This window comes from Sus scrofa, chromosome 13 (genome assembly GCF_054392235.1).
Source record: "Sus scrofa isolate SSC_HxYL_T2T_F1_AM1 chromosome 13, Sscrofa_HxYL_maternal_Yorkshire_Landrace_v2.0, whole genome shotgun sequence".
Classification (NCBI taxonomy): Eukaryota; Metazoa; Chordata; class Mammalia; order Artiodactyla; family Suidae; genus Sus; species Sus scrofa.
In genome coordinates this window covers 194,044,594-194,057,356 of record NC_139395.1, presented here as the reverse complement: position 1 = coordinate 194,057,356, position 12,763 = coordinate 194,044,594, and the positions used below count along the sequence as shown (strand labels likewise).

At 35.0% G+C, this 12,763-nt stretch overlaps 1 protein-coding gene and 1 long non-coding RNA gene across 33 annotated transcripts in view; one reads left to right on the top strand and one right to left on the bottom strand.

Moving 5' to 3' along the window:
• ROBO2 (roundabout guidance receptor 2) overlaps positions 1-12,763 on the top strand; it is a 1,676,226-nt gene that overhangs the window by 408,358 nt on the left and 1,255,105 nt on the right. The window lies entirely within an intron of this gene.
• LOC146397819 (uncharacterized) lies at positions 6,587-12,139 on the bottom strand. Its single transcript, XR_014823718.1, has 2 exons — positions 9,499-12,139; positions 6,587-7,172 (listed from the first exon to the last, which is right to left on the bottom strand). It is a non-coding gene; the product is annotated as an uncharacterized LOC146397819 (long non-coding RNA).

The window sequence follows — 12,763 nt, the reverse complement described above, 5'->3', positions numbered from 1 at the left end:
GATGATAATTTTATCATGTCATATCTCTGTTTCATCAAAAATACCATATTAATAATCAAACACAAAGTGTTCAAAGAAAACTTTATTACGTCTCATTGAGAACAGTTACACTGAACTCGTATGGATATATTGTATTTGCCAACCTAGTGAATGGAAGCATCTCAATGTCTGTAGGCTAATTCTGTTAAGAAGAAATAGTCTTACAAATATATACTTATCTCTTGTTTTGTTTTTGTTTTTGTTTTCTTGTCTTTTTGCTTTTTCTAGAGCCGCAACCGCAGCATCTGGAGGTTCCCAAGCTGGGGTACAATCGGAGCTGTAGCCGCCAGCCTACACCACAGCCACACCAAAGCGGGATCTGAGCCATGTCAGTGATCTATACCACAGCTCACAGCAATGCCGGATCCTTAACCCACTGAGCAAGGCCAGGGATCGAACCCACAACCTCATGGTTCCTAGTTCGGATTCGTTAACCACTGAGCCACAATGGGAACTCCCTTATCTCTTAAATTGTATTTATAGCCTGGCCAGTGTCTGCAGAATTAGATATAGCTGAGCTTCCATCTTGAGAGAAAACTACCTCCACAAGATTGAAAAACTGGCCATTATCATTATCAGGTACACATCTCCTTTTGGGTACTAGTATTCCTCCATTACTCTGCTTCCTCCCCTTGCTTGATTTCAGTCTGATGTTTTCTTTTGCTTTACTGAGGGATAGAATCTTAGCTACAGACTAACTTTTTGATAAAACATTTTAAAAATATTTTTTCTTGAATTTGGGATAGTTATGTAGAGCTGCTTAGAAGATCCTCCAGTTTGATATTTAATCCCCTATCCAAATTTGGATGAAGATGAGCCGAAGTATTTATTTCAGTATACTACTTATAACTATTGCCTTACTAAAATGACATGAAGAAATTTTTTTTGAAAACTTGGTTCTCTCTCTTGAGTTCATGAATGATTAATGAAGTGGCCTTTATGTGCAATATACTATGGATTGCAGAAACAGCAACTTTGGTCCTTTATGAGACTGAGTTTTACTACCGAGTTCTCCATAAATATCAAGTTATAAATAAACTGTGCTTCACAAGTGATTCAACTGATTCCAGGCTGCTCTCTAATTGGCCTGCCACAGATGGCTATAACCAAATAACTAACAATTAGATTAATCCATTGTTACAAGTTTACTTTGAAAATAGCAAGGCACGTGTGGCTTTTGACAAGAGATTGCAAAAGAAAGGTGTAGAACAACTTGGTAAATATTAAACAATATTTTAATTCAAAGGCATACTGTTTGCTCTCTTGAAATACAATTCTAACAGTCACTGTCAGCATGTGGTTATTTGCTGGACCTTGTGTGTTGCAGGTGGATTTATACAAATGCACATAAATACAAACAAGGTTAAAATGGAAAATGCATAGGAAGTTTATTATAAAATATTGCTTTGGATCCCTGTTTCATGCAGATGTTATAGGCGGGACTGTCCTGATATGATCTTTCTAGTCATCTTAGTAACAAACTCCCTTGAGGAGGATGAGAGAGGAATAATCTTAAGTTTTATGCTTTGGTGTGATTTTGTATAGTTACAAGAACAGTATTATTGGTGCTAAGCATAAGTTAGTAAATGTATTTTTAATAAGTAATGAGAAAGATGAAAGAATTAAAGACACAATATTTACATATTTATAATCCATTTTTTCAGTCCGTGGGTTGGAGAATAGTTCTGGTAATCTATAGGACTTCTCCTTGAGTCTATATGCAGAATTTAATGAACTAAATTGCATGTTCAGCCATACCTACTCTGTTATCTAGTGTTTTTCATACTTACTGGTCCTGTGTTCTTCGCCCAAGTAAAAATTAAGGCAGATATCAATGGGTGTTAACAGAGAATAAAGAAAGCTCTACCTTCTTCATTCAGAAAACATATTTATCAAATGTTAAAACACAAAGAGAATAGTCTTTGAGTAACCATTACTTTTTTAAACCTATTCTGCAAGAGCGCTGCATTGTATTTATTTGAGGATTTCAGGAAGAATGATCTTAGAATTTTTTTTAAAATTAAAACTTAGAGAACTCTTTAAATATGTTTCTAATTAACACCTAAATTCTTTCTTTTAGGCTAGACAGAGACTTTCCTTGTATAACAACGTCTGGGGCATTTGCAAATCTCAGCTTACTTCACATTTTTTAGGGGTTGCAGTTCTTGTGACCAGAAATGCATGTGAAAGCAAATTTATTACAGTGGGAGAGGAGGAACAGTTAAACTAAAAATGATCTCTGATTGAGAATAGCAGCATTGGATGTCTGACATCTGTTTCTCTAGTTGTTTTAAAACTCAACATAGATGAAGCGTTTTAAATCATAATGAATAGCATACTCTCAATTCAAAGCGTATGATTATCAAAAATTCAGAAGCTTCTTTTTACAAGATAACTAATTTTTAAATAGACAACCATTAAAATACTTGACAAAAAAAATGAGCTGTTCATGTATGTTCAGATATGTCTTCAAATGTTTTGAATTCCAGCTGCTGCTTCTTCTATTCGTAGTAAGGAGTCTGTACCAAAACTCTGGCTACATTCAAGCAAACTTTTTACTAAATGAAGAACATTGGGAGGATGCTTTTATGGGGTTTGAAACAGTAACTTCTGCTTCTGCTGGAGTTAAGTCCTTACCGCCCCCCCCCCCAAAAAAATCTGTTTTGATAGTATACTTTTGATTGATTAGAACGTCATTATTTTTTTAAATTATTATTAAGATGCTAATAGTAAGACAGTCATTACTATTTATGATAACTTAGAGCCCTCAGTTGCTTATTATGCTGGTACAATAATTTATTGCCACTTTGTTTGTGGGAAGTTATATATAAAACCAGTAATACATTAAATCCTAATTTCCATTCTAATATCAAGTGAAAAAACTCTTCTGAAAGTGATGAATTTTCAGTGACACCAATCACTGTCACACATTCTAGTAAAGTGATATTTTTAGAGAGGCTTTGAGAAATGTAATGAAAAATTATGAAGGAAAATCATTTCCTTCATATAGGAAAAACTGCTGGGCATAATTAAGAAAAAGAAGAGCCTTCGGCTGAAATGTTTGTTTGCATATCTGGTATCTGCCATAAAGTTCTCATGTGTTTTTTAGTACATTACTAAACTATGATATTTATTCATTTTAAAAGTGTTTTATAAATCCAAACTTCCTATTTCACAGAGCTGTTAGGATAAAATGAACTATTTTGTTAGACATTTGAAAGTGTTATACTAATTTCTGTGTGGTATATGTGTGTGTGCATGTGCATAAGGGAGTTTGTGTTTGCTGGTGATGCTATGATAGTTAACTTCTCCCTGGCTAAGTATATAACATGGTTTCTAACTTGTTTAAGTAAACCATCATACTTCGGATTATTGAAATTTTAACTGATAACAATTTCTGAGCTTTAAGAATGTGACAATATACTAAATGCATTATATTTATTATCAATAGATAGTAGTGAAGATTAAATTAATTAACACAAAGCAATTATATGTAAGTTTTAGAGCTAATAAGGACTAAGAGTTCAATAATGTTATTATTGATTTAATTATCAGATCAATGTTGTAGCATAGGTACTAAATCACTCATTTTGGCTGGGGAACCTGGGGCTACAAGATGTTAAGGAAATTGTCTGAGGTCAAGTTGTAAGCATCAGGATGGGAACAGGATGGGCTGACTATAGACCCCTCCTCTTAACTGTTATATTCTGCTAACAATATATATTCACTTACTCCTTGAAATTACATGTAATAATATCATGTAAGATTTTCCTTATTATGTTACTTCGCCTAGAATACCTACATAGCCATCTAAGACAACTGGATAAATAAAAAGTTAAATAAGAATTCCTAATAAAGGGGGGGGCTAATGCATCAACCTAAAAAAGTGTCTACTGTGGAGTTCTATCTGCAATTGTTAGGTAATGTTTAAATGAATTGAGAAACTGCAATTTTTTTTTAATGGCCTCAAGTATTTTGTGTGACAAAATATTATTCAGAGGTTCATCTAGTTTTTAGTATTATTATGTGGTGGTGAATTGAATCTAACTAAAGCTGTAATAAAGCACAGATGAAGTATAACTCTAGATTAAATTCATTTGCCCCTAACATTAGCAACAGCCTCACAGGAGAAGGATGTGTCCTTACCTGGGATACGAAGTGCTGTGTGGGAGTTCCTGATGTGACACATCAGAAATGAATCTGACTAGTTTGATCCTTGGCCTCGCTCAATGGGTCAGGCAGTCAGCATTGCTGTGAGCTCTAGCGTAGTCCACAGAAATGGTTCAGATCCCGCATTTCTATGGCTATGGCATAGGCTGGCAGCTGAAGCTCCATTCCACCCCTAGCCTGGGGAGGCTGTGGGTGCAGCCTTAAAAACAAAAAAAAAGCAAAGTGCTGTGTGGTTTGTCACATATAGATAAGTAAAAATAAGACCTAAGAACACAAAGGGATGGAATTGTAGTCTTGTTTATAATGTATTCTAATAATTTAAAGGTATATTTTGATAAATTAAACATATATTTTGCGTTCTAAGAATAGCATATAAAAATAACATGAGATTATAGATAAAATATAAATAAAAGAGATAAAATAGAAAACCACAAAATGCTTGAGTAATCCAAAAGATAACAGGAAAGAGAAAGAAAGAAGCAAAGAAAACATGGAAAAAATTGAAAAAATAAAATGATAGACCTAAATAAAATCATATCAATAATTATACTAAATGAAAGTAAAATAAACACACCAATTGGGAGACATGCCCGACTGGGTAAAAAAGCAAGATTCAGCTGTGTGCTGTGGATAAGTAACAAAATTTAACTATAAATATATATAGACTTTTTTTTTTTGTCTTTTTTTTTTTTTTTTTTGTCTTCTTGCTATTTCTTCGCCGCTCTCGCGGCATATGGAGGTTCCCAGGCTAGGGGTTGAATCAGAGCTGTAGCCGCCGGCCTACGCCAGAGCCACAGCAACACGGGATCCAAGCCGCGTCTGCAACCTACACCACCGCTCATGGCAACGCCGGATTGTTAACCCACTGAGCTGAACCCGCAACCTCATGGTTCCTAGTCGGATTCGTTAACCACTGCGCCACGGCGGGAACTCCTATATAGACGTTTTAAACAAAAGAGTAAAAATGCCATATCATGCAAAATTAAGCATAAGGAAACTGTTAAAATGGCTATATGAATTTTAAATAAGAAATATTTAAAGCAGTATATCTATTACCAGAGATAAAAGTGCATTTCATAATGGGAAAAGGATCAAATCAAGTTCTTAGTTGTACCTTATAACAGAATTTCAAATTCATTAAGCCAAAGTTGATGGAAATAAAGAATAGACATATCCACAGAGTTGAGGATTTTCACACATTTCTCTCATAATAGATAAAGTGCACCAAAAAAAAAAAAACCCAAAAAGCAAAAAGCTTAACTTTATTAACATTTACAAACACCCCACTGTACAATTGCAGAGTGCACTTTTGTCCCCAAGATCACTGGAAACATCTACCAAGATAGAATATGTTCTAGCCATGAAATATATCTCAATAAATTGCCAGAAATTAAATTATACAGAATATACCTAAACTTGATTATTATATCAGAGATTACATGGCTTCATAGATATATTCTTTTTTTAACTTAAATAATATTCAAGGGAATTCCCATCATGCCTTTGCGTTAACTACCCCAACTAGTATCCATGAAGATGCAGATTTGATCCTGGGTCTTGCTCAGTGGTTTAAGGATCTGGCATTGTCATGAGCTGTGGTGTAGGTCATAGACACAGCTCAGATCCCATGTTACTGTAGCTGTGGTGTAGGCTGGCAGCTGTAGCTCCAATTCAAATCCTTGCCTGGGAACTTCCATATGCCATGGGTGCGGCCCTAAAAAAGCAAAAAATAATAATAATACTCAAAATCTAAAATCCCTAAGAATAAATTTAATAACAAGTGAGAAAAAAATTAAGGAAATAGACTTAAATAAATTGCCATAAATTGGATGTGTCAATAGTGTTGAATGTACTTTTTCCATAAACTTATCTATAAATTCAAAAGTACACCAGTCAAAATTCCAGTAAAATTTTTGAAGATGTTAATAGCCTTATTCTAAAATTTGTATGAAAAGTAATTTTGAAAAAAGTAATACTTGGAAGATTTACATCACCTGAATTCAAGATTGTAATAAAGCTACAACAGCTAAGAACAAGAAATGGATCCATGCAGCAGATGGAGAGTTCAGAAGTAGAACTACAGATATCTGGTTAAGTAATTTTGACCATGGCAACTGCATCAATTCAGCGAGAGAAAGGAATCTTTTTAACAAACACTGATAGATAAAGTAGATATCCACATAGAGATGAGAACCTTGGCCCCACCTCACCTTTTGCAAAAAAATAATGTTCAGTCGCTTATGGATCTAAAGTAAAGGCTAGTACCATAAAGCTTCTAGAAGAAAATGTGAAAATATATAAATGCATAACCTTAGGATAGGTAAGATTTCTTGGCAGGATTCAAAATTTTCTAACCATAAAAGAGAAAAAAATTATAGGAGCTTATAAAAAAAAAGTTTAAATTTATGCTCATCTAAAGAAAATGCTAAGAAAATGAATATGTAAGCCACATATTGGAGGAAAATACCAGCAATCTGTCTCTCTAAAAAGGGCTTCTATTAAAAAAGTACTCTTATAAATCAATTTTTTAAAAATATTAAGGATGAATACACTTTAGATGGAGGGATGGATGAAAAAGTAGAACAGGCATTTCACAAAATAAGATGTAAGAATGGTCACCAGACATATGTAACATTTCTCAGTATCATTAATAATGAAGACAATGTCAATTAAGGCCACACTGACATACTGTCTTTCATCCACTGACAATACAATGTTGGTGAGGGTGTAGAGCAAATGGATTGCTCATAGATTCATGATAGAACTGTAAAATGATGTGTGTAACCACTTTGGAGGACCGTTGGTGATATCTTATAAATCAAACATATATTCACCCTATGACTAAGCAAGTCTACTCCTAGAAACTTACCAAGTAAAAATTGAAAGTATATGCCCACGGAAAGATTTATAGGCACTGTCTATAATAACTTTGGTCATGGTTATTAGCCCTTAACTAGAAACAACTCAGGAGTTCCCGTCGTGGCGCAGTGGTTAACGAATCCGACTAGGAACCATGAGGTTGTGGGTTCGGTCCCTGCCCTTGCTCAGTGGGTTAACGATGCGGCGTTGCTGTGAGCTGTGGTGTAGGTTGCAGACGCGGCTCGGATCCTGCGTTGCTGTGGCTCTGGCGTAGGCCAGTGGCTACAGCTCCGATTAGACCCCTAGCCTGGGAACCTCCATATGCCGCGGGAGCGGCCCAAAGAAATAGCAAAAAGACAAAAAAAAAAAAAAAAAAGAAAGAAACAACCCAAATAGCCATCAACAGCCAAATGGATGAACAAATTACGGTGCCCTCCTATAACATAATGCAACACAAAAGAAGTTAATTCCTGGAGTATGCCAACAATAGAGAATAATCTCAAAAATATAGTATTAACAAAAATAGAAAAATAAAAGAGAATATTCTGTATGATTTTCTTTATATGAATTAAGGAACAGGCCCCCAAAATATGTGATAATAGAAATCTGAACAGTTATGGCCTCAGGGGAGATGAGGTTGGTTGGCTGAAAGTTTGCAAGATAGAATTCTCTAGAATGATAAAAATTTTTCTACCTTATTTGATGGCTACATGTATACAATTTGTAATTCATTGAACTGAACATTTGATAAAGTGAAACTGCCTTTATCATTTTGTTTTATTTTATTTTTATTTTGGTGTGCCTGAGATATGTGGAAGTTCTCAGGCCAGGGATCAAACCTGTGCCACCGCAGTGACCCAAACCACTGCCATGGCAATACTGGATCCTTAGCCTGCTGAGCCCCTAGGGAACTCCAAAACTGTCTTTATTCATGTATATCATGATTGTGAGTAGAAAAATATCTCAATGGAACCTACCAAAAATCTAACCTTATTAATAATGAATTTACCAAGGGTGCAGGAATGTAAGATCATTAAATAAAACTAATTCTTTCATATAATCAAATAATATATAATTAGAAAATAAAATCATTAAAAATGGAATTTGAATAGATTAAATACTATATTAAATCAAAATGTATATAAATTATATCTAATTTTTTTTAAATACACAAAAGTTTCTAATGTACTCCACAAAGAGAACAATCATGTCACCTGAAATATCTTAGGGGTTATTTTATAAAATATATTTTATAGTTTAATTTTTCAGTGTTCTGAACAACCACCATCATCTGTATGTAACGAGTTTCTGCTCTGTAGCTGTCAGATAACCTGAGCCAAGGTCAAACTCTCTAAATAGGACAGTATAAAAGCTCATCTTCCCTAGAGACTAGTGACACATAAGCACACTATTCCATCTGCTCATAGTTACCTGTTGTATCTACTCAATTCTTACTTGGGATCTTGCATGACCATGCTCTGAAAATTCTCTTCTTCCTCCTATCCCTCCTCCCCCTGCTACATACACACAAAACACCAGCTGTTCTTTATACTAATTAATTTCTTACCTGGTTTCCCATTCTCCCAGGTACTAAACCACACAGTAACCTGAAATTTCTCACTTGTTTCACCTTTTCATCCAGTGAAACCTGAAAAATTTGGTCTTTCTTCCATCCTAGGTAGTGCCTGTTTTATTCTTCCATTATAATTTATTTATGCCAAAATTAACATTATTCAGACTCACTAGAGTATAAGCTTCTAGATGGCAGGGCTGTGTTCTCATTCATCCTTGTCTATAGAAGTTGTAATACATGTATATCAATATGCCTGATTATGTTAGAAATAGAGCATGTTATGAAAATCATCAGTTCCAACTTGAAGAGTAAGCTACATAGCTTTCCTTTAGAGTCAAATTATTGTTATCTGGAAAGAAATAACAAAGCAATTTACAGTGAGGCATTTCTCAAAAACATGAAATCGTCTAGGTTCAGACAATAGGCCTTAGCATTTGCAATTTATTTAAGATGAAGGTTGATGCTGTTTAAATATTGAATGAGCCCTTTTAGCTAGAAAGGATGCTTAAAAATCGAAAGAGACTTTCATCTGAGATGTGATAAGAATGAGTTTCATTTGTGCAAGTGTATTTCTTTTTTAAATTGTTTTTTTTTTTTTTTTGTCTTTGTTGTTGTTGTTGCTATTTCTTGGGCCGCTCCTGCGGCATATGGAGGTTCCCAGGCTAGGGGTTGAATAGGAGCTGTAGCTACCGGCCTACGCCAGAGCCACAGCAACGCAGGATCCGAGCCGCGTCTGCAACCTACACCACAGTTCACGGCAACGCCGGATCCTTAACCCACTGAGCAAGGGCAGGGACCGAACCCGCAACCTCATGGTTCCTAGTCGGATTCGTTAACCACTGCGCCACGACGGGAACTCCTGTGCAAGTGTATTTCTTACTATGAATTACAGGTACCTATTATGTTGTTTTGTATTAGGTATTTCATATTATCTTACTCCTAAAATAGCAGATACAAATAAATGCTGAAAGCATGTTGTGACTGGTTTATAGCATAAAATGAAACATTAAAAAAAAAAAAAACCCTCAAATACTCTTGTGAAGCTTTTCTTTGTCCATGTGACCCTCTTCCTCTTGATATGGACAGTGGTAAGATGCTCCAAGCATGTTTGCACTTAGGTTTCTCAGGCTTGCGTCATTGTGTCCTAAGTATATTGCTACTATGAGAAAGATGTTTTTCCTGTTATCTACTCCTCTTTGGTATTCATTTAGTTCCTTTGGTAAATTGGTAACTATCTTCTATTTTGTTATTTCCCAAGACTACCTTTAGTTTTTTTGAGTGTTTTCAACCTTTAAGGAAATATTTCAAGAGGTTATTTTGCTTTGATAGTAGGATCTACTAATAATGCATGCATTTCAGTTACTCACCTGACTTTTGTTCAGACTATTTTAAAAAGTATTAAATTCCATTTTAAGAGAATGATGTGGGAAATAATATTTAATATCAGTGTGTATTACAAAAACACATAAGGGTATTTCCAAAACTCTGATTTCTTCTAAATATAGACAAATCCTAGAAGACGTAGTCATTTTCCTCTCCCTTCTAAGAAGCTTAATTTATTCACCGTGGCAATCACTTACTGAGCATATAATCTATGCCAGCATTATTCCAAGTATTTGTGTTTATTATGTTATTCAAGCTTTATAACCTGCACATGAGGCAAGTGTTATTATATCACTCCAAAAACAGGAAACTGAGATATCAAGCATTTGCACAAACTGAAGTAGCCAAGTCTGAAACTATGCTTAGTTCTTAATAACTTCCAAGACTACCTTCAAGTATCTTCCTTGTATATGAGACATTGTATTTATTACAAGCTCCCTTTCTATAAAGTGATTTCAACATACTGATATTCGTGCTAATAAATCCTGGACCTCTCCACCTTTCATAGAGAAACTTATGGAGAGAAGGATCTCTATTACAGAGATTATATTATAGAGAGAAGGATTTCAGTTTAAGACTTTATATTCAATCTGAACGTAACCTAGAAACATGCTACATGTTGTAAGTTCAACTCCAGTTTCATGCCAGGGCAAATCATGAGGTTCATAAATCCACAGCTATCCATGTTTGACCAAATTGGTTGAGAAGTTGCTATGGCTGACCCCCACCTATGACCGCATGGCTCTGTGTGAGGTTGCACGTGTATAATTGGAATGGGGACCTGTACATTCTGCCACTCAGAGAACTACTACTTTGCTTCCTCAGGAGAAACCGATCAATAATACTTCTTACGTTGACTCAGTCATGTGATTGGTCAGAGTTTGAATCCTTCTCTCTTCCAGGCTTAATATATGGGTTCACATAGAAAATATAAAGGGGCCCCTTTCTTCATTCCATTTTTCAGAAAAGTATTCCTACTTAGCATCTTGAAATCAAGATTATTATGGAGAAGTTTTATTTCAGGAATGGGGATGCCCTTCCATACAGAAATGAAAGGAGGGAATAATATATTGGAGAATCCTGGGGAAAATATCTGACTTTTGATCTGAAAGAGAAAGATCTATTAAGTGCCATATGTGTAGGAGTATCAAAGATTTCTGTCACAAATGGAAAGTTAGCTACTTTTAAATAAGATAAACATTCCCTTAATAAGGAATGGGAAGCAAAGTCAAGTTGCCTATCAGTATCATATGTCCTCTTTTCCTTAACTAAGAAAAATTTTTTGTATGTTCAGTTTGAGATTACAGTCAGTTTAAAGGATCAGCTTAGTAAACATTTTTGAAAGTAGGCATAGTCACATGATCCACTTTTGGCCAACAAGATATAGGTAGGCAGCACTAATAGGCCTTCTCGCAAAACTTTTGAAGGGAGAAAGAACTGGCTGGATATGCTTTCTGCCTTTTGCACCAGGCCTTTCCCCTTTCTCCTGTGTGGATGTAATGCTTGGAGATCGAACAACCACCTTATGAACATGAGGATAAAAGCCAAGCTTTACGGAAAGTGAAGTTCAAAGTAAAAAGACATTGTGATGAAATTTTGAAGCTCCTATACTGATCGGAACTGCTTCCTCTAAAACTCTTTTTATAATGAGAAAGAAATAAATTCTATCTGATTAAGTCACTACAGGCATATCTCAGAGGCAATGTAGGTTCAGTTCCAGAACACCACATTAAAATGAACATCGCAATAAAGCAGATCACATGAGTTTTTGATTTCCCAGTGCATGTAAAAGTTGTGTTTCTACTATACACGCTCTTGAGTGGGTAATAGTATATGTCTAAAAAATATAAACAACTTAATTAAAGAGTACTTTATTGCTAAACAATGCTAACCCTCTGCTGAGCCCTAATGTGTTGCGGTAACACTGAAAAATCACTCAGCACAAACACCATAACAAATTTAATAATAATGAAAAAGTTTGAAATAGCATAAGAATTATCAAAATATGAAATATTGTAAGAATTAACAAAAGTGTGGAAATAATGCTAGAAAAGTAGCACAAATAGATTTGCTCGATGCATGGATGCTGCAAATCTTCAATTAAAAAAAAAAAAAGAACCACAGTATCTGCAAAGTGCAATGCAATGAGCTATACCTGTATAGTGTAGATGACACAATCTCAAAGATACAACTAAATTCTCATACCTTTTTCATATACTGTGTTGATATGTCAAAACCACTGTATTGTTTTCATAAGTGCCGGGGCTAGAATTCCTCTTGACAAGGGCACCTCAGAGACTGCAAATAGAACAAGCTAAAGAGAGACCTGACAAGGCACACAAGTGTTGTACAATACCAGCAGGTGGATGCAGCATGATCTAATTACTCAAACCTCGATCCGGAGGAAGGCTTCTTGTAAATTTCTGAAGGCCCCATGGGGTGCCACATGTGCTTTTCCTGCTTTAATGATTTTACAAATATTCAGCACAGTTTCAGTGGGACGTTGATAGAAAATAGCAGAATAGTGGTAGCACTTAGCCCTATTCAGCATTTTCTGTACATTAGTATTCTTTATTTGTGGAAATTTAAACTTTTCTATAGGTGATGAAATTTTCATTCTATTTATAATTCAAAGCTGGAAGTGTGAGCAAAACAAAGAAAGACTATGTATTTTCCATAGAAAGCAAACATTTTGAAAATTTCCCATGACCACAATTTTAGAGAAATGTACCATTAATA